This window comes from Giraffa tippelskirchi, chromosome 13 (genome assembly GCF_054371585.1).
Source record: "Giraffa tippelskirchi isolate mGirTip1 chromosome 13, T2T-mGirTip1v1.2.pri, whole genome shotgun sequence".
NCBI classification, from domain to species: Eukaryota; Metazoa; Chordata; class Mammalia; order Artiodactyla; family Giraffidae; genus Giraffa; species Giraffa tippelskirchi.
In genome coordinates, this window is record NC_137287.1 from 77,376,087 (window position 1) to 77,398,943 (window position 22,857).

Genomic DNA, 22,857 nt, shown 5'->3' on the forward strand with positions numbered 1-22,857 from the left:
TTATGGAAAGAGAATATGAAAAAGAATATGTATATATGTGTGTGTGTGTGTGTATGTATGTGTGTGTATTTATATGGGTAACTGAATCACTTTGCTATATGACAGAAACTACCACAACATTGTAAGTCAACTATACTCCAATAAAATAAACTTTTAAAAAGCCCTTTTTTAAATAAAAGAGTTGACAATTGAAGAAGGCAGGAGTAAACAAGACTTGAGGTCTGGGATCTTCTTCAAAATAGTTGAGAAAACAGGAGGAGGTAGATGAGGCAACTGTGGCAAAAATTTCTAATTGTTAAATCTGGGCCATAGATGTACGGAGTTTATTACCCTAGTCTCTTTTCCTTTACATGTTTGAAATTTTTCATAGTTATAGAAATCCAGGCCCCCAGACTATCACCTATTAAGCCAAACACAGTCTAAGTAAAAACAGAACTATTATCTACTGCCTTGCCACACATCGAACATGCTCACCCTGTACAAAGCAAGGGTGCAAAAGATAGCACAGACTGCCCTGTGGTTGGCACGGATGTACCCACATTGTAAAATAGTCATTTAAAAATTAAATTTGACTTGCATATATTGTTACTGTGTATATATGTATATGCAAGGAAAAATGGTAAATTCTAGTCCAATGATACTTTAGGAAACAAAATATCAGAGAAACAGAATAATCTGTACCCCTAACAAATATGAGATATTATGGTTTGTTGGGTACACTGAACCAATGCAAAGGAAAGTATTTTGATATTTTACCTCTTTCGTATCTCAATAAACTAATGCTGCCTTCTGATTTTAATGGTACATATTACACTTGGGTTTGCATTTTCAAAACTATCCCGATTCAAATGACCCCTCCTTTAACCAACCGATATTCTTTTCTCTGAATGAGGTTGACTGGTCTCAGCTAAGTGACAGGAGGTTGTGTGTTACAGCCTCACTGTGCAAAATATAAAACAGCATAATATTTTACTCACAGCAGGTACTCAAGTATATAAGTGAAAGATTTTAACACCCACACAGATATTTGGATTTATATGCTCCTCAAACATTTAAATGAATCTCTAAGGGTAAAGTATGTGGCAGAGATACCCTGAAACGTGCCCTTCATATGCTCCACCATATCACCACCACCACGGAACCAGTCATTATTTATCTGTCCCACATAAAGTGTCCCTACAGCATAAGAGAGAATTGTCTACTTGTCTTATTTTCACAGCAATTAGAGATGTTATCTTTTTAAAATTCTTGGTTTCGTTTTTTGTGTATTAACGATCGCTTAGTCTGGAAACTCCCATGGACAGAGGAGCCTGGTAGGCCGCAGTCCATGGGGTCACTAAGGGTCGGACGTGACTGAGCGACTTCACTTTCACTTTTCACTTTCATGCATTGGAGAAGGAAATGGCAACCCACTCCAGTGTTCTTGTCTGGAGAATCCCGGGGACGGGGGAGCCTGGTGGGCAGCCGTCTATGGGGTCGCACGGAGTCGGACACGACTGAAGCGATTTAGCAGCAGCAGCAGCAGTGATGGATAAGACTTTTTCCAACATGGTAACACAGTAAGCAAATCCTCCACGAATTTTGTTAGTTTTATATTCTTATAAACTTAAGACTTCTTTCATATGACTACATGTTAGTATTTCCTCCAAATAACTTGTAAATTTAAATGCTATCCTTGTCCAAAAAATGTTTGCTTTTAATGCCCTTGTTACATTTTAACATTTAAAATGCAGCAGGCATTCTTAATGTGTGTGCAAAGTCACTTCAGTCGTGTCTGACTGTGCAATCCTATGGACTGTAGCTGGCCAGGCTCCTCTCTCCATGGGATTCTCAAGGCAAGAATACTGGAGTGGGTTGCCATGCCCTCCTCCAGGGGACCTTCCTGACCCAGTGTTCGAACATGCGTCTCTTTTGTCTCCTGCATTGGCAGGCAGGTTCTTTACCACCAGCACCACCTGCGAAGCCTATTCTTCTAATTATGACTACAAGCTCACCTGTAGGTCAACAGACATACAAACCAACTTCCCACATTCACTTGGCTGGGAACACATTGGGGCCCAGATGCCTGCCACACTGAGGCAGAGCTGGGCAGTACAGGGGACCTTTAACTAGCAGCTTCTGGCCACTCCGCTCCCCTTTAGCAGGAGTAGGTGGTATTTACAGGATTCAGTGAGATCATATGGTAAAGTGTATACATATAAGCACAAACCATGCTTGCTTATGTCTTCTCCCTTCAAAGGCTATATACTCTACTTGAATCAGTAAATTACTCTGGGAATTCATGATACCGTTTACATAACTAGAAAACCCTATACTCTTGTAAAGGGCAGAGTTGCTATGAACTACTATAATTATTTAACACTGGTTTAAAAAAGCTAGTTTATAGGTGTAAAAAAATAACGTGGTACCTGCTAGAAATTTTTACTGGAAAAAAATTTTAATCATATAGCAAGGAAATCAGTTTGAAATTAGGTAGACTAAAGCAATTTTACATTTCCCTTGTGAAGTTATAGAATAGTACATAATTTATATGGGAATATTTGAGAAGCCTTGAAATAGTATACGTAAAAATCAATAATGTATTTTTACTGGAAAGTATCATGTAAAATACCATGTAGGACAGAATTCTTTACTCAGCATACAAACATAAAAAGCTTAAATGAATTCTTAGCTTTTCATTTCAATTTAGAACAATAATATGGAATGGATATATACATATAGAGTGTATATATGCATACACACATGAATGCATGCGCACACATACACACATATATATATATATAACACATACACATAAAGTGAGGAGACTTGAGATCTGAGATAGTCTCAATTAGAGTAATTCATACATCTGTGATCCCTCCACATGTTATGTGCAGAGCAGGAACTGGGCTTGATGTCTAAGTGTTCTTTCCGTGGTTTTAGTCTTCCTAAGGCCTAAGCACAGTGACAGCATAATTCTTCTGGCTATCATGACACTACTATCAGCAAGAGCTAGACAGCTTAGTAAGTGTTCAGTAACTTACCAAGTTGATTAATTCTATCCAACTGATTAGGGTCATGGGAAATGATACTTCTGGTGTTGAAATAATTCTCTCTTACTGAGACCTTACAACAGAAGAAGTAATTCTATATTGTAAGCAAAAATAAGGACACTAGATTATGAAATACCTATCTTAAATTTAATTCAAATATTTCATCTGAAAATAATTCATTAAAGTACTTGCACTTATTGTGATAATTAAATTGAATTAATCTACAAATACAAAAATTTTCTTTGTACACAGAGGGGTTTAAGGCTGTGAGCTTGTAAGTCTCAGTTAATGGTCAAACCCAATCGGTCTGATTCTAGAGCCCAACCTCTTAATCACGACAACTGAGGAATGTAAAACTGCTTCGTATAATTTTATTAAGTGATCATATAGGATAGGATTTATGAGTTTGCTCTTCTGATATTCACATTTCTTGGTACCTTAGAAACTTGAAGTTTCCTTATTTTAAGTAAGCTATACAAAAGCCAAGAATATATCAGTCCCTACTAATTTCTAAGACCCATTCTCAAAGAGTTTCTGGTTCAATTTTCATGTCAAAATGAATAACCTCATTTCACAAGGAAAGTAAACTGAATAATGAGCATACTATAGATCAATTCTCAAGGTATCCTTAAGAAAGGATGCTTTAAAAAAAAAGTCACAACTTTACTGTAACTACTAGGTTAATGTCTACCCTCCTTGACAGACTCTAACCTGAGGGTGACATCAGTCCTATTTATGACTACACCCCCCATGCCTAGTGTAGTGTCTTGACACATACAGCAGACTGTCAATAAGAATTTACAGAATGAATGAATGGGATATGCTCTTTTATCTGTTATATTTATTTAGTAAAGATCCCTAGCATGTGTGTGCTAAGTCGCTTCGGTTGTGTCCAACTTTTTGTGACCTTACTGACTGTAGCCTGCCTAGCTTCTCCTCTGTCCATGGGATTCTCTAGGTAAGAATATCAGAGAGAGTTGCCATGCCCTCCTCCAGGCAATTGCCTGACCCAGGGATCAAACCTGTGTCTCCTCCACTGGCAGAGGGGTTCTTTATCACTAGCACCACCTGGGAAGCCCAAAGATCCCTAGTAGTAGCAGCTAAGTATTGCTTGTAACATTTATTTTACATAAGACTTAATACATTTTTATCATTAATACATTAATTTTTAAGATGTCACAATTTTTCTTCAGATGATCCTTGTGATTTTTATCAGCAAGAATTCCTTCTTTATAAACTTCTGTCATAGGTTCTTAAAAGAATGGATCCATTCTTTAAAAGTACCATCCATTAAAAGAATGGTACTCCATTTTATTTTCCACATTTAAAAGCTTCTTCCGTCTATGAACTGAAAATGATTTTTTCCTTCCCACCATTATAAACAATAACTTTTATTAAAATTTACCTTTCTCAAACTTCCAGTTCCACACCATGGCTAATCATCATTTATTCTGACAGTGGTAGCCCCTGAACAGAAGCCACTGTATCACAACACCAAGCAGATACCTATTCGCTCAACTGAAAAGTTACAGTTATGTCCATCATAAAAATGATGACTATTAGTAGACTTTTGTTTGCTTAGAAATGAGGGTCATTTTTCATTCATTTCATTTTTCATTCATTTTAATAAAAGAAAGGCTATGTATCCCCTTCCATCTGTGATGTTTACATAACTATGTGGTTAAACATCTTTGTGTGGCTAAATGCCCAATTCTCCACCTGCCCATGGACCACTCGAAGCTAACTGCATAGAACCTAAAAGAGCCATCACAGAAATGTGATGTCATGAAAACTGCAAGGCCCGCTGCCCAGCCAGGATCATTTTCCTCTAGACACTCCTCCTGGGAAGATGGGAATGACATCTTTCTCCCAGCAGTGACAAACTGCCTTATCAGCTAAGCTAAGCTCTTCAAATCAGAATACTTGAGAAGGAGGCTGGAGTCCTTCTTATGAGTATACCCAGTAAAAAATTATAAGTTACTGCAGAGACTGAAGTCAACATCACAATCTTGAGGAGGAAATTAACAACAGACTTACCCTGGATTTTTGCCACCTGAAAAATATAGTTATTTAATTTTAATAGCTTATATATTTTAGTAGTAAATTAGGGGAAAGAACATGTCTAATCTAAAAGTAAAGCTTTTTGATTTTAGGTTCTTACTAGATTGCATGCTCTGATTCAATCTGCTTTCATATTATCAGCTGAACAAAGAAAAGTGAGTCTTCAGTGAGTTTTTTTTTTTTAATGTTGACAGATCTAACTTAGAAACAAATTAACTTTATCATTTTTCAAACATTACTTCCCTTAGACAAGATTCACTGTGTCCTATAGAAAAAGTATAAACGTTTAGTCATCCAAATGGTCTATCACATATATTTTCAAAAATGTAATAAATATGCATATTTCAGAATAAGTTATAAAAGAGACAAATTTTACAATTATTTCTTTCAAAAAGGGGTAAGAGTTGATTAAGAAAATCATACTATCATTAAAAAAATGTCTCTACGTAACAACTCAGTGATATAAAGTGAGTGATAAATAAATCCCTGTGCTGGACTGACACTAAAATGGAATAGTTGCTAAGGAGAGGACAGTGGTTAGTTCATGGATGACATCTATTTTAATAATCTTAAATTCAGCTGAAGAAATCAGGGCCATCATCCACTGCATTCAATCTTAAAACGTAAAAATTCTCTCCAGAAAATGAAATTCTTATAAGAACTTTAACAAGGCTTTGCTGCAAATTCTTAAGAACATCTAAGAAAACAGAATAGCAGCAGAAAAAAATTTCCGTGGTTAGAATTCAGTCTTTCTGCATATTTCGATTAGAAGATATTCATTTAATAAATGATACATATTGAAAGTTCAGAAGACAAGTTAGCAGTTACCTTAATAAATAAATATGAGATCTCTGCTTTCCTGCTTTACTCACACACCTGCTTGTACCTTTCCAAAGTATTGGTTCCAGTTGCAATTTTATCTACACTGTAATCACCATGTACACTGCAAGTTTAAGACCAGTTAGGAAGCACCTCTGTTTTGAATCGCACCATCTTCCTTTCAGCTCTCAGCTGCACGGATGGCACAGAGCAGACTATCTAGAGACTGAGTGGAGGAAGGGCAGATGCTGCCATCCAGGGTACTAGGTTCGCTGTCAGCCTGAGAAAGTTTATATGGTGATAGATGCTGTGAGAGGTGCTTGTCACACGTGCTATTCCTGACCTGTTTGTTATTAAGCTCTAGAAAATACGGTCACATTCGACTAACACCATTTTGACACCTCTAATTGCAAAAGAAAAATTACCCAAACTATGTCAATCTCAAAAATTGTAAATGTGACAACAGAATCACAATCTATTATTAATATCTGGCCTTCATCACACTGTCCAGTTACCACAAAGCTACTATGTCCACAGAGACACTCAAGTAAGCTCTGAAAAACACTGATTTTGGATTTCAACCTTTATAATTTACTAATTCCACTCCTGTCCAAAGTTACTATAATGAATCATGGATCTGATACGACACAGATATTCAAATCAAGGGGTATACAGGAGCCAAACACAAAGAGGATAAAAATATTTAGTTTAAGGTCACTTGAAGGACATAAAAATGTAGCCAAATTTGAATTATTTTCTCAGTGCAAACATGTGAAAAGCAGGAGAGAGAGGTCTGATTGTTTCACTACAATTTGATACTGTGCTATATTATGAACAGCTACTCCGCTTTATTTTGGCTACATAAATATCTTAAGAACTTCGTATTTTCCACAGAGGTATAGTAATAATGATATGTTTTAAAGATCTAATGTCAGACTCAGTGTATTTGATTATTTGATATTATACTTTCTTTCTTCCTCTCTATCATCTTATAGTGGAATTAAAAAGGAAGCAGGAATCAACAGGCTACTTTTATGACATTTATTTTGAATGAGGAGCAGGTATGAAACTAATTTAGTTTGGTAGAAACTTTACTCAAGGAACATTTAAAATACGCTATTTTTAAATGATGATTAACTACAGCAGAACTATAAAAAACTGAATGTGCTAAACTGATTTTCACACTTAATATTATTTTCTTATCAATATTAAGCATTATAAAAATCTCTTATCTACAAAACCATTCCTTACATTTACCTTATTATAGATGTAAATCATAGACATATAAATTCAAACACTTGGCATTAATTTTGTCCTAGATTTTAAAAGCTCTAAAATTTTAATTCAAATACAATGGGTTGGTATGCTTCTCACACACACACACACACACACTCACACACACACACTCACACACACACAGTAAGTTAAAGGGAAACTCTTACCGTGGGTTTTCTTTTGCCTGTCAGTTCTTCCAGAGCTCTCCCGGCAGGGCCTTCCTCTGTTGAGCAGACAGCAGCCAAATCACAACATGACTTTTGGATGCTCACGTCTTCAGATGGGAGTTTTCGGCCAATTGCCAGTTGAGAATTTAAACTGAAACTAAATTACCCAAACTTTATTAAGTTGTTTCCATACCCACTAACTGATAATGAGTAAAGACTCTAAGCTGGAAAATTAAGTGAGTTGAGTTTGATTCACCTCTTTTCAAGCAGTCATTAACATGTTTAAGAAGAAATGCTAGGATAAAAAAAATATATCTTCAGAGAACAGTTTTAAGTAAACTTCAATTGTTTCCAAAAAGTTCCCACAATTATTCTGTAACCCAAGTTAACACATGACAAAGATGGTATTTATTCAATGATGTATCTGTAAACTAGAGAGTCAAATTTAAATTCTGTCATTGAATCTACCTGAAAACTAATTATAATAAGGGGAAACACTCTGATAGTATCATCTATATTTATATAAAGTATTTGTTAAATCATCACCTACTTGCAGTCCACACCATTAAGAAGTTAAAGGTTACACACCCTGCCTGCAAGCATCATCCTCTGTACTGAGAAGAAAAATGTCTGGCTACCACTTCCAATTACGGTGCACCAACAACTCTGCCCCCTTTCTGCACCAGCTGAGGCTCCTTTTCTCTCAATTATTACAGTTGATCTTTGTAGCACCTGTCAATTATATAAGGTCTTCAATCACTGGGCTTTCTGATTAAGTTGTACAGTCTCTCTCTGTTCTGATACTTCAAGTATTTGGCATGCTACATTGTTGCCACCTGTGGTTAAGATAGTCCCTCAGATCCCCAGTAGCATTTCTGCCCAGTCAGAAGTTTGTCCATTCAATAATATTTTTTTCCCTGACAATGTAAAGCTTCAGTAAATATACAATAAAGCTAAAATGAAGACAGGAAAGAAAAGGAAAACACTGTCTTATCTTCCTGAGGTATCGTATTTACTACTGATTAAAAACAGTTTCTGAATGTCACCTATAACAGGTGCAGACTCAGTGTACATAATTAGACAGTCACACAGGACTCAGATCAGAACGCTGACCATGACACGCCCTTATCCTCGGATTCCATGCTCGCCTTCCTCACACATGAGGGCACGTGCACATGCATCTCTAGCCCACCCACAGCCTGACAGGGTCTTCCCATCACTAACCTGATATTACATACAAGGGATCACATACAAGAGAACATAAAGAGTCAGTTTACAGTTAAACCAGGAGAAACTGACTTCAGAAGAAAGCCCAAAGCTTACCAAAACCGCTGTGTCTTAAGAGTTAATCACACTGACCTCAAATCGTTTGATACTCCAGAAACAGGCTTACTCCATTCTATCCAGTAATTTTAATCCCAAATCCTCAGCAGCAGTAACACTTAAGAACTATTCAGAGATGAACAGAGTTCTTTCCTGGATAGTAGGAGCTACAACGTTAACCTCCTTTCTCAAGGAGTTTTATAATATAAAACTTTGAACATGGGGGTTGTGGGTGGAGAAGACAGTTCATGAAGATGTATGAATGGCAGATTTCCCAGAGAGGAACAAGCGCACAGTGGAAGTTTAAATTGTTTGAACAGACTTGTCACATGTGGGGTGATCTGAGAAGACTTTCTATCAAGATGTATTCTGAAAGCAGGAAATATACAACCATTTTGTTATTACTGAGCCTGATGAAGCCCACAGAGCAAAACTTAATTAAATATAGACTATGACTGTGGGAGTGCTCATGCCCTTACTCTGGAAGAAGATCAAAGATAAATTCCTTAGTCAAATGAAACTGCAGTACATGAGATATTTTAAAAATCAAATCTTCAGTATAAGAGAAACAATTCTAAACTTGTTCATGTCACTCATCCTAAAGATTCCAATCATCATGGTAGTAATTTAATTTTTAGTACAAGAGACATAATTCTGAAAAGTTACTATCACAGTTACAAAATCATGAACCAGAAAGCACAGAATGCTTCTATTGGTGTGAACAACATTATTGATAATGCACCTACATAACAGAGCTAGTTTCATACTCCAGCAACGATGACTCATCAAGTGTTTGTGTGCCTATATATAATCTTAAATGCATTCAATTAGTTCACTTACAACAGTTTTAACATTTAACGCCACCCCTCATTTTAATGGAGAAACAGGTCCAGCAATAATATGACATTACTTGTCCAAAGTCACACAGCTAGATAGCAGCAAAATCAAGATCCCTTAAGAACCAATATTTCTTTTACTATAATTAAGTAAAGAAAGAATTATGCCTAAGAAAGAAATATAATTTTATTAAAAAGATGTAAACCTTTTAACCTCAACATTAAATCTCAAACATACAGATCATTAGCTCCAAAGATGCTAAGACTCAATTCATAAAGTTACGGGGAGAAGAATGTATGATTAATTTAAACCCCACAGGCATTCAGTCTTACACCCAAATCTTACAGACTCAGAACACGAGGTTGAGGAATATATAAAATTTCATCAAAAGTTTCTCTACAGGCCAATATCACTGATGAATATAGATGCAAAAATCCTCAACAAAATTTTAGCAAACAGAATTCAACAAGACTAAAAAGCTCAGACACCATGATCAACTTGGGTTTATTCCAGGGATGTAAGGATTCTTCAATATACGCCAATCAATGTGATACACCATATTAATAAATTGAAAAATAAAAACCATATGATCTCAATAGATGCAGAAAAAGTCTTTGACAAAATTCAGCACCCATTTATGATTGAAACTCTTCAAAAAATGGGCATAGAAGGAACCTACTTAAACACAGTAAAGGCCATATATGATAAGCCTACAGCAAACATTATTCTCAATGGTGAAAAACTGAAAGCATTCCCCCTAAGATGAGGAACAAGACAAGGGTGTCCACTTTCATCACTATATTACTCAACATAGTTTTGGAAGTCCTAGCTACAGCAATCAGAGAAGAAAAGAAAAAAGGAATCCAGATCAGAAAAGAAGTAAAGCTCTCACTGTTTGCAGATGACATGATACTGTACATAGAAAACCCTAAAGATACTATCAAAAAATTACTAGAGCTAATCAGTGAATTCAGCAAAGTCGCAGGTTACAAAATCAATATACAGAAATAACTTGCATTCCTATATACTAACAATGAAAAATCAGAAAGAGAAATTAAGGAATCAATCCCATTCACCACTGCAACAAAAAGAATAAAACATCTAGGAATAAATTTACCTAAGGAGACAAAAGAACTATACACAGAAAATTATAAGACACTAATGAAAGAAATCAAAGACATAAACAGATGGAGAGATATTCAAAGTTCTTGGGTAGGAAGAATAAATATTGTGAAAATGACAACACTATCACATGCAATCTACAGATTCAATGTGATACCTATCAAATTACCAATGGCATTTTTCACAGAACTAGAACAAAAAATTTCACAATTCATATGGAAACACAAAAGACCCCGAATAGCCAAAGCAGTCTTGAGAAAGAAGAATGGAGCTGGAGGAATCAACCTTCCTGACTTCAGATTGTATGACAAAGCTACAGTCATCAAGACAGTATAGTACTGGCACAAAAACAGAAATACAGACCAAATGGAACAAGATAGAAAGCCCAGAAATAAACTCATGCACCTATGGGTACCTTATTTTTTACAAAAGAGGCAAGAATATACAATGGGGCAAAGACAGCCTCTTCAATAAATGGTACTGGGAAAACTGGACAGCTACATGTCAAAGAATAAAATTAGAATACTTCCTAACACCAGACACAAAGATGAACTCAAAATGGATTAAAGACCTAACTGTACGACCAGAAACTATAAAACTCTTAGAGGAAAACATAGGCAGAACACTCGATAACATAAATCAAAGCAAGATGACCCACCTCCTAGAGTAACAGAAATAAAAATAAAAGTAAACAAGTGGGACCTGATTAAACTTAAAAGCTTTTGCACAGCAAAGGAAACTATAAGCAAGGTGAAAAGACAACCCTCAGGATAGGAGAAAATAGCAGCAAATGAAACAACTGACAAAGGATTAATTTCCAAAATATACAAGGAGCTCATACAACTCAATACCAGAAAAACAAACAACCCAATCAAAAAGTGGGAAAAAGACCTAAACAGACATTTCTCCAAAGAAGACATACAAATGGCTAACAAACACATGAAAAGATGCCCAACATAGCTCATTATTAGAGAAATGCAAATCAAAACTGCAGTGAGATATCACTTCACACCAGTCAGAATGGCCATCATCAAAAAGTCTACGAACAATAAATGCTGAAGAGGGTGTGGAGAAAAGGGAATGCTCTTGCACTGCTGGTGGAAATATAAATTGATACAGCCACTATGGAAGACAGTATGGAGCTTCATTAAAAGAAAACTAGGAATAAAACCACCATATGACCCAGCAATCCCACTCCTAGGCATATATACTGAGGAAACCATAACTGAAAAAGACACATGTATCCCATTGTTCACTGCAGCACAATTTACAATAGCTAGGACATGGAAGCAACCTAGATGTCCATCGACAGACGAATGGATAAAGAAGTTGCGGCACATATACACAATGGAAAATTACTCAGCCATAAAAAGGAATGCATTTGAGTCAGTTCTGATGAGGTGGATGAACCTAGAGCCTATTATACAGAGTGAACTAAGTCAGAAAGAGAAAGATAAATATCACATACTAATGCATATATACAGAATCTAGAAAAATGGTACTGAAGAATTTATTTGCAGGGCAGCAATGGAGAAACAGACACAGAGAATAGACTTATGGACATGGGGAGGGAGGGGGAGAGGGTGAGATGTATGATGAGAGTAACCTGGAAACTTACATTACCATATGTAAAATAGATAGCTAACGGGAATTTGCTGTATGTCTCTAAACCCAAACAGGGGCTCTGTATTAACCTAGACGGATGGGATGGGGAGGGAGATGGGAGGGAGGTTCAAAAGGGAGGGGATATATGCATACCTATGGCTGATTCAAGTTGAAGTTTGACAGAAAACAACAAAATTCTGTAAAGCAATTATCTTTCAATTAATAAATAAATTAAAAAAAATTACACACACACAGAGTTTCTAATACAAAAGTCAATTTTATAGATTGTCCCACGGCATCACATCTATTTTTATTTTACCTCCTGGCATTCTTTTTATCCAGTTTTTCTTAGGATTGTCTAGCAATTAAACCACACTACATGGATAGCATTAGAAATTAAAGTCTTATCTTGACTGCTTGATATAATTCATCTTGACTACATATAAGCTGACAGTAAGAGAAGTTCAGAAAAATTGTAAATGGGAAATATAAAAACAGTCAAAACTGCTTAGATTTAGCTCTAAGGATAAAAGTTGGCACTAACTCAATTTAGATTTGTCTACTCAGTCATAATTCATAAGATGTTTCCAGTCAAACACAACATGCTTTTTTAGTTCAGCTGGTCTCCAAAGTCAGAGCACTCATTTGCTAACACCTAAAATCATTCACTAAAATTCTCAGAACAGGCAACGACAGCAATATATTAGCACCTCCCACCACCACTACCACATGCTTCCCCAGACCACAGCAAAACAGCATGAAATAATCTTACCTAATTTATTATTATTTATAAATCTAATTTATTATTAAAAATAGACTATTTCAGAATGTAAATCAAGATTTATGCTGTTTAAGCAAAAAATATGTGCTTAAGGAGTCTTATATTCCATTTGGTCACAAAGTAACATCTCTATATATTATATGTATATTGCATATATGTATGTACACACATGTGTATACATATACATGCATGTATTTATTTATACTAAAGAGCAGTCCTCTTAAAATCATGTGTTTATTAGAATGTGTAATTTTTTTAAGTTTTCCTCAATGTGCAAAGTTTGTGTGTGTGTCTACTTTTTTACCAAGAACTGTAAAATACAGAGTATCCATATTTAGATCTACCTGTTGAAGTATTCTATAGAGCTGGTGTATTGATATGCCAACATACATAAGAAGAAATAGCTTCTTTATATCACATCATTCACAGCTATCCTTGAGAAAGTAGGATTTTTAAAATTAGCCAAAGAAATATGCCTCATCCTTTTCATAAATTTACATTTACAAGAAAGTTATTTGGGGGCAAATTATTTATCTCTACCTCAGTTTCTCCAGTGAAAAATGAAGGTAACAATAGCAACTCAGCTCACAGGCTTGCTGTGAACATGAGGACCACCCCGTGGCACCAAAGGCAGAGGGTAACCCTGGCAAAGACTGGGCAGTGTGAGCCTGTCTGCTGGAGCCAAACACTCACAGCTGCTTTTTCTTGATGACACTTCAAAAGGCCTTAAGGGTGTGACTCAGAAAGAAAGAAACAACAAAACAGCTTTAAGACCTGGAAAGCCTAAAAATGACAATGACTGGTCAAAAGATGATGTTCCCTGTATTTAGTAGGATGTACAAATGCATTTTAATACGGTTTATAACATATTCACAAATTCAGCCTGTCCAATGAAAAGAATCAACAATAAAACTTTTATTCAGTACAAATAAAGATATTAAGTACTTGCAAACAAAAAAAATAATAAAGCTCATTTATTTCACTGGAAGTGAGAACCTTTGCTTTGTTAGATTAGATTCACCTTTAAATATCACATTGTTCTTACGTGTAAGAAAAATTTAAGTCATATTTGCTTCTCATTAAACCCTGCCTCTACCCACCCGGCACCCCTGGCCTTTCTTGGAAAGTTGTTCATAGGCAATGTTCATAGACTTCCATTATATCACATGCATGGATCTTCTCAGCCAAGCATCATTGAGATGGCTCCTCAGAAGCAAAGGCCACGCTGTTTTCAGTTTGGCCCACCAAAACTCAATGGCACTAAATATGTGCTTATGAAATGAATGATATCCCCTAACCCAAGGTGCACACAAATTAAATAAAAGCTATGCAAAATTATAGAATTTTGTAACAATAAACAGTACCGTTCAGGTTGCTGATGGCCCTGCAACAGCATAGCACTCACAAGCTCGTGAACTCTTTGGAGATATTAATAAAACATCTCAACACAATTAGTTTTGCTGGCTGAAAAAAGATGCTTTTCACATTTCACTAAATATATTTTTCTTGGATCTGAATTTGCATTTTCAGTCTTCAAAAATAGTCCACATTTTGTTCATCTGCTCAATAAAATTAATTTACAATATCTTGTCATATACCCTTTATTTCTGAATAGTTAAAGCAATATTAAAAGCTACCATTTAAAACCTACCATATTTTAGGGATAGTCACACACGGTATCACACTAAAATAGGCAAATGTCGGTTCTAAAGCAAACAGGTCACTTATCTTAAAACATAAGGAAAAACTAGCACCTGTTAACCTCTCTCTTGCATCAGATTTAAGATCCTCACTCAAACCCTGGGAGGCAGATGGGGCTCAGCCACTTTACAGCTCAAGGTCCCAGAGCTCTAAATGACCCATCACAGTCCCCATGTTGTCTGTTTAGCCCAAAATCTATGCTCCTCCTTTTTTTAAGGTAACTCTGGAAAACTACCAGTATCATATTTTGTTTTACTTTTAAAGGGCAAGGGAATAGGGGGTAGGCAGGACAGGGAGGGGCAGTAGGTGATAAAGGTAAACACTGTAAAGTCCCACAACTCTCCTGGAAGTGCTCTGCAAGAGAACCTGCTTTTCCTCACTTTGTTCATAGGCAGCCTCCCCCGCATGCCAGTAGCCATATGAATTCATATCATGCCTTGAAAAACAGAAACAGTATTTTCAAAAACTCAAGGAAACAGAGACTACTGAGAACTGTTTTTTGTGAGGACAGATGGCCCTATGACACACATACCCCAATAACCCCTGAAGATATTAACAAATAGTCATCAACAATCCAGAATTCTTATATATATATATGATGTTTAAGAATTTTCCTCTAAGAAAGGTCGAGATGAAATGTTCAAGCAACCAAAGGCAGCAAGCATTTATTATCTGGAAAACTTACTGATTGAATGTCCAATGATTCTAGATGAATAAATTACTAATTTATCTAGAAACTTTCAAGGGGTATTTACACTATCATTTTATACTTTCACAAGAGGATACTGCAGTGTGAAATCAGCCACTATAAACTTAGTGGAAAACACCAATTATTACAAATTCCAAATAGTATAAAGTTTTAAATTTTAAGACAAAGAAACCCACAGGCCCTTTTTTAACACAAGCTGGCAGTAAACCATACCCCTGTCAAAGTTTACAAAAAAAGTATTTCAGAATAGCCTACAGTACTTCAAAAGTGAGGGTGAAATTGTTGTTTCAGTTTACTCCTCTCTTCCCTCCCCCTTCCTGTATCTTTGCGTACTGACAGTTAAGATTTTCCCATTTACCTGAAGAAGATGCTGTACCATCTAGTACTACAAAGTGAAATGGGTTTACATTTCAAGTGTCTGTAGGGTCTTAGGAGTTTTGAGGTTCTCAATACCAAACTGCATGCAGGCTGGATCTTTTAAGAAATGCTACAGCTTTGGGGCCAAAACACAGTTTGTCTAGCATTTTAAACAGGATTTCACATGATCATTAGCATGGCAGTAGGCAATTTAACATGTGTGACCCTTTGTACAGCAACAACTTTTAAACACAGTGGTCAAGAATAGTCATTTATTTGCTCTGTTACCTTGATTGAGGGGGAAAAATTCACAAGAAGACCTATTCTATACAAAGAATTTATATAACACTGAAAAATAACCAAACAAAGTTTAGTTGAAGGGGAACCAAATAATGAAAAGTCAGAGCCTGGTCAAACAGAGAAGCAAGCTGGCAACCAAAAGGCATCAACCATTTTGGCCTAGATTTCCTCGTAATGACTGTGTGACCCAGATACTGAAATATTTGGCTAATACTTAGAAATCTAAAAGCTGAAATAAATGAACTATATGGTCAGCTGGTTAAATATTTTAGTCAAAATGTTAGGTACTTAAGATAGCATTTTCTACACTGATTTTTTATAATTTTAAAAATAAGTATTTTTTGCTTTGTAAATAATTTCAATAAATTATAATTCACTTTTCTAATAAGATAATAAGGATGATACTCTATACTGGAGATTATGGTACAAAAATTCTTTGAAGAGCAGAATGAGAATATACATTTTTAAAAGTAAAGGTTATTTAAAGATATGTATTTTCCTAAACTAACCTTGTTACATTTATGATCCACATAATAACTCTTTCTACAATGAGATGTCTATTAAGTGACAAGAGAATTTTTGGAAAAAGAAAATCTTCCATCAGAAGCTATAAAAATTAATATTCATTTTTAGAGGAAAAATCAGACTAATTTGAAAACTAACTGGCAGTTAGGAAACTAGTAAATGCCTGGCTTTATTTAAATACTTTCAGAAAATCACAAAATTAGTTTTACCTATTCCTGGCTTTTAAAGAAAAGTGGTATATACACTTTTCTATATTTTCTTAACTGCCTACAATGACTGTGTATTATATGTGTTATTGAGAGAAGAGGATTTAAAACATCAGAATGTAAAATGTAAAAACAATTTCTGATCTGATCTCTTCCTGATCATGAATGTAAAAGTCAAATAATGCTGTTAAGACAGTAACGCTTTCAAGGATCCATGACCTACTCCTATGGGTCTTAGAGTCGGAGTTCTCTCTGACACCAGCTGTGTCTTGTTTTTGCTGTACTTTGCTGGGAACTGGTTAAGAGAGAACAACCAAATGCCCACCTACAGCGTCCAGGCTCCCTGCTCCCCGCACACTCCCATCCAGTCTTGAGCTCCCAGCCGTGCACATGCAGACAGCTGAAGTTGCCAGAGGTGAGCTCTGAGGCACAAATTATCCTGGGGACAGTGGATCTCTCTTTAAACTAAAAATAACACCTAGATAGTTACGTATTTCTTATGTAAAAAAATCCTTCATTTCCTCTTTCCTTTTTTCCTTCCTTCTTTTGGTGTTTGCTTTATCTAGAAATAATTATGATCTTTTATCTTCGATTGTGTGATATGATGTACTAGCCACCCCTCTCCCACTTAGAGGAGCACAAACTCTCTAGAACCCCAGTCTCCAGGCTGTCTCCCTAAATACTCTCACTCTTCATGTCAGAGCTCTTACAGGTATCTGGTGATGCGACCCATGATACGACAGACAGCAGCCCTAAGAACACAGAAAACATTGGTGGCTAAGAAAATACAGCAGTAGATAAGGCACTCAGGGAACTGTGCTTCTAAAACTTCCCCCTCTTGAATCTTCTAATTCAACTAGGAAACTACTTCTAGAACCAGTGAGCCAACTGTAAATTCTTATCATTACAAAGGAAAAGTGTTTCTTAATAATATGCTATTGAAACAACATGGTTTAGATCTAAGTTTCCACCAATCAATCAAGAATGTGCTGTGTGTGTGCTAAGTTGCTTCAGTCGTGTCCGACTCTTTGCAACCCCATGGACTATAGTCTGCCAAGCTCCTCTGTCCATGGGATTTCCCAGGCAAGAATAATGGAGTGGGTTGCCATTTCTTTCTCCAAGGGATCTTCCCAACCCAGGGATTCAACCTGCATCTTTTATGTCTTCTGCATTGGCAGGTGGGTTCTTTACCACTAGCGCCACCTGGGAAGACCCAATCAAGAATACTAAGATCCTAAATACTCAGTCACCTTTCAAATATGATGTTGATTAATAAGCAGTGTGAGCAAAGTAACATGTACCAAATGAGCACACATCATGCATCTACTGACTTGTCTACAAGCTTTACCATATAAATTAAGATGTAAATTCTTTTTAAACTAAGTTCTCCCTAGACTACTTAATGGAATCTAACAAACAATAACAGGAATTAGCTCAATACACAAATTATTTTTTAAGGAGCAATGCTTTCTAAGTTATTCTATATAATAGTTGTTGCCTAACATTAAGCCCAGGCTACTAAGAGGATTCTGGAGATGCTCTTGCAGTCGAGTTCGACAGATGGAACAACGACAAGACTGTTGTTATATTTCTGTCAAATCCCTTGTTCACCTCCCAAATTTCAAATCTATCCACTTCTGTCCAACTCAGCTGCTGAATCCATCATCTCCAACCTGATCCACAGAAACAGCTTCTAACAACAGGCCTCTACATTCACTGCAGTCAGAGTCATGGTTTCCAGATGAAAACAAATCACATTACACCTCCATTACAATCTTCCCGTGACTTCCATATTCTTTAGGATAAAGGTCAAACTCCTGAACGCAGTCAGGTAATCTGTTTCCTGAATTTCTCTCCACTGTCACTTCTCTTTCTTCTCAATGCTAGCCACCCTGGAATCCTTTAAGGTCTTTCTCTTGCTTTTGCAGAGACTGTTTCTGCTGCTTCCCATGCTCTTTGACTCATGGATTCCGAACAACTTCAGCCTAAAAATTAACTTCTTTTGTCTTTCCCTAACTTGCCCATTAGTACTGCCCACCACCTCAGGGCTGGGTTAGGTCTACCTGTTACATACTCTCATATCACCTTATGACTTTCTTCTCCCTTAACGTTCATATGAGTTGTAGTTGTTTAGTTTCCGTGTTTCCCCAAGTTTTTGGTTTCACAAGGATACAGAACTTAACTTCTTATTTACTGTTTTACAATATCATTTAACATAATGCCCAGCACACAATAAGAACATTTAGTAAATATTTGTTGAGTAAATGAATCTCAATTAAAGGTGCAAAAGGTAGCACAGTAGACGGTACACACATCTGGACGTCCTGAAGACCTGGTTTATAATCCCATAGTTACCACTTACTGCTGCTGCTGCTGCTAAGTCGCTTCAGTCGTGTCCGACTCCGTGCGACCCCATAGACGGCAGCCCACCAGGCTCCTCCGTCCCTGGGATTCTCCAGGCAAGAACACTGGAGTGGGTTGCCATTTCCTTCTCCAGTGCATGAAAGGGAAAAGTGAAAGTGAAGTCGCTCAGTCGTGTCCGACTCTTTGCGACCCCATGGAACGCAGCCCACCAGGCTCCTCCGTCCATGGGATTTTCCAGGCAAGAGTACTGGAGTGGGGTGCCATTGCCTTCTCCATACCACTTACTATGTGACTTTAAATCTCAAGATTTTGACCTTCATAAGAACAGTGTCTGACACCTGCTCTGTCTTCCTTATGTAGTTGGAGGGAGGAAAAAACTGTAGTCTGTTTTCTTCTATAATGTATTCTAGAATACATGTACACTGGCGACTTACCTGGCCATCCAGTGGTTAAGACTCCATGCTCCCAATGCAGGAGGCATGGGTTCAATCCCTGGTTGGGGAACTAAGACCCCACATGCCGTTAAGGCACAGCCAAAAATACATCAGTGTGTATTTTTTCATATTTTTCACTTTAACATTTTTCAAATAAAGCGGAGTCTTCCAGTAGAAATCAAAAGAACCTTGCAGTCATTACACATGGCATCACATCTTGTCACTGCCTATTCCTGTGTAAACTCGGAGATGATTAACAGTGTACCTTTTATCAATCACCTCAATTATCTGCATTGCTAGAGCCATATAGAGGTGAATTTTAACTTAATGTTAGTCCCTAATTACCTCTTAAAATGTCTTTATAAAGAACTCTATAATGCAGCATTGAAATAAAAAGTTATTACACACACAGAGCTGCCTGTAACATGTGGTTAATTTATGTCTAGTGAAGATTTACTAAATGATAATTCTGAGAAGGTAACAAATACTTGTCTGTGAAATTCTCCTGGATGACTTTCAAGAGAATTTACTTAATTTTTAGTGATGTGTAATGTTAACTAGTTAAAAAAAAAAAAAAAAACTACAAGCTTAAGTAGGATATGGAAGCCAAGCCAAAGGAACTCCTTGATGTATCTCAGAATTATGCTGTCAATGCGAAAAGTGCTCGAGGTCAGGAACAGCATGCCTATGGCTGAAAGAAATTCAGAATTATCTTTCAATAGAACACTCCTCCTGCCTCCAAAATAAGTGCTTGATTTTTCCAAAAGGAGAGAAAAAAAAGTATTAAATCAAAGGATATGTCTTTCAACTGCTATCTCTTAGAATCAAGAAAACATAGTAATATGTACAAACATGCTCTACAAATTAAATGCTATGCATACAGGTAATTTTAAAGGTGGGCTTCCCAGGTGGCTCTGTGGTAAAAGAATGTGCCTGCCAATGCAGGAGATGAAGGAACATGAGTTCAACCCCTGGATTGGGAAGATCCCCGGAGGAGGAAATGGCAACCCACTCCAGTATGTGTACAAATAGCACTGCTTTCCATAAAACTTAAAAGCTTCTCTCAAAAAGCACATATAAAATCAATGTTTAAAAATAAGAAAATGAACAAGATTGCAATGTCACTGACTTTATTTTAGAGGAAATAAAATGCTCCCCCTAACTTTCAAAAGACAAATGCACTTGACAAAACTAAGTCCCCTTTTTTTGCCATTCTCACTTTCAGCACTTCCCACATAATCCATCACACCATTATATGTTCAATTCTTTAAAATATTCTCCTGGGAAACCTATTCTAACATCTAATCATTATTATTGTCCAAAAGTTCTTTCTTACATCTATCTTCTTTTTTCCAATTGTCTATTATATTTAGTATAGTATTTTATTTGGTTTTGTCTTTGAAGACATTATTTAAAGGCAAATCAGTATCCTCTGCAATCTGATCTTGAAGAGCAAAGCAGGACACGAACTTTCACTTATTTTTTTTATAAGCAGCACTGATTTTCTATGACTCCCTTACCTGGTGACCAAAGCTCTGTAATGACAATATGGCAGATTGGTGGCACTGGTGACTCCCAAGACAAGAACAAACAGCAGCTGATACAAATGGAGTCAAATCTTTGGTTGAAGTACCATGGCTGTTAATCCATTTAAGTATTCTGTATCCACACCCTCCTTATAAATGGCCACTGGAAAATTACATATCCCTTCAGACTTCTTCCTCTGATTTGGTTTGGGGATCTGTACAGCAAGGGACTTGTAAATCAGATCATAAATGAATTCTTGAGGGTGACCTGAAAAGGGGACTTTCCTGGGAAAGTCACACAACTTCTCTGCAAAACGGCAGGCCGGGTGGAACACAGAACTATGGCAGATGAAAACTGTCAGCCGATTTATTTAGACATTTCTACTGTCCAGCAGCTCACTACATGGTAAACAGCCTATACAGAGCCATTTACAAAGAATCTTTGCATGAGGTAGATGCTTAAAATTAGAAGATCTATAAATTATATGGCTATTGTTAACTTTACTCAGATTAGAAGTATCAAAATGCCTTGGTAAGACTAATAAAGACTTTAGATGAATTATCATTTGTCATTAAGAACACACTTCTAAGTACTAGCATCTCAGATACAAATACTAAGCAAACATGCAAGACACTGGAGAGGGATGGGACAGGAGTAGCTAGTGCTCCAGCACGAGGCCACACTTCCTATCATCTCATCTGTCAGGTCATCCTGTAGGGCTGACATTAACTATTGCTTGGCTGAGAAAACAGCAGCTAATACCTCTTAAGTGACTCCAGCATGGAGCTAGCACACGATCCTCATATGCTTGATGACACCAGCTTGTGAAACGTGTAATCACCATCTGTGTCCAGCCAAAAACTCCATTCCCATGCAGCAGTTAAAGTTTCCCAAGATAGCTGCAACCACGTATCTCATCCCATCTGCTCTTTTAGTGTCATCTCCTCCTCCAAGAAGTGAAGACTACCTCCCGCCACCCCCTTCCTTCCCGCAACCAATCTTTGGTCTGAGGTAGTCTTGTGACCAGTTTTGACCAACAGAATGGGCAGAATTGACTCTGAGTCTCTCCAGAATCTGGGCCTTAAAAGAGCTATGGCTTTTGTCTTCACTTTCTGGAGACTTCCTTCTTGGGATCCAGTTAACAAAGTGGGAGGAAGCCCAATCAAGTCCACAGAGGAGCACTTAAGGAGAACACAGCCCCCACGGGGCCTGCCCCAGCTGCATCCTGTACTCCTGCCATCCTTCTGAGCACCTGACCATGAGCACACGATGCAGAAGACAGAGCCAGGCAACCCTCAGGACGATGAGAAATTAAAATCGACTGTTGCTTTAAAGCACTAAAGCCTTGGGGTAGTTTGTTATGCAGTAACAGGTAAGTGACATGCTCACTGTCTCCCTCAGAAATGCGCTTCAACGATATAGTATCAGCGCGAAAGAGGCCAATAAAACCCCACGATATCTGATTTCTGTGACTATTGAAATAGAATTGTGAAAAACCATAGTAAAGTCTAAGTTTTACTTCCCCGTTTGTCCAGTGGTTAAGACGTCACCTTCCAATGCAGGAGGGTGCAGGTCCGATTCCTGGTCCCACATGCCTCATGGCAAAAAAGCCAAAACATAAAACAGAAACAATATTGTAACAAATACAATAAAGACTTTACAAATGGTCCACATAAAAAATCTTAAAAAGAATTACTAAGGATTAAAACTAA

At 36.9% G+C, this 22,857-nt stretch overlaps 1 protein-coding gene and 1 long non-coding RNA gene across 13 annotated transcripts in view; one reads left to right on the forward strand and one right to left on the reverse strand.

Annotated features, from left to right (window-relative positions):
• Positions 1-22,857, reverse strand: part of ZEB1 (zinc finger E-box binding homeobox 1) — a 192,231-nt gene that overhangs the window by 135,044 nt on the left and 34,330 nt on the right. For 4 of the 12 annotated variants that reach the window (XM_081553868.1, XM_081553862.1, XM_081553867.1 and 1 more), the window contains exon 2: positions 7,355-7,511. The exons of the other annotated variants lie outside the window; for them this stretch is intronic. The gene's annotated coding sequence lies outside the window, so the exon portion shown is untranslated. The remainder of the gene's footprint in view (positions 1-7,354; positions 7,512-22,857) is intronic. 12 annotated transcript variants of the gene reach the window in all.
• Positions 1,258-4,020, forward strand: LOC145531428 (uncharacterized). The gene is made up of 2 exons (XR_014072440.1): positions 1,258-1,417; positions 1,874-4,020. It is a non-coding gene; the product is annotated as an uncharacterized LOC145531428 (long non-coding RNA).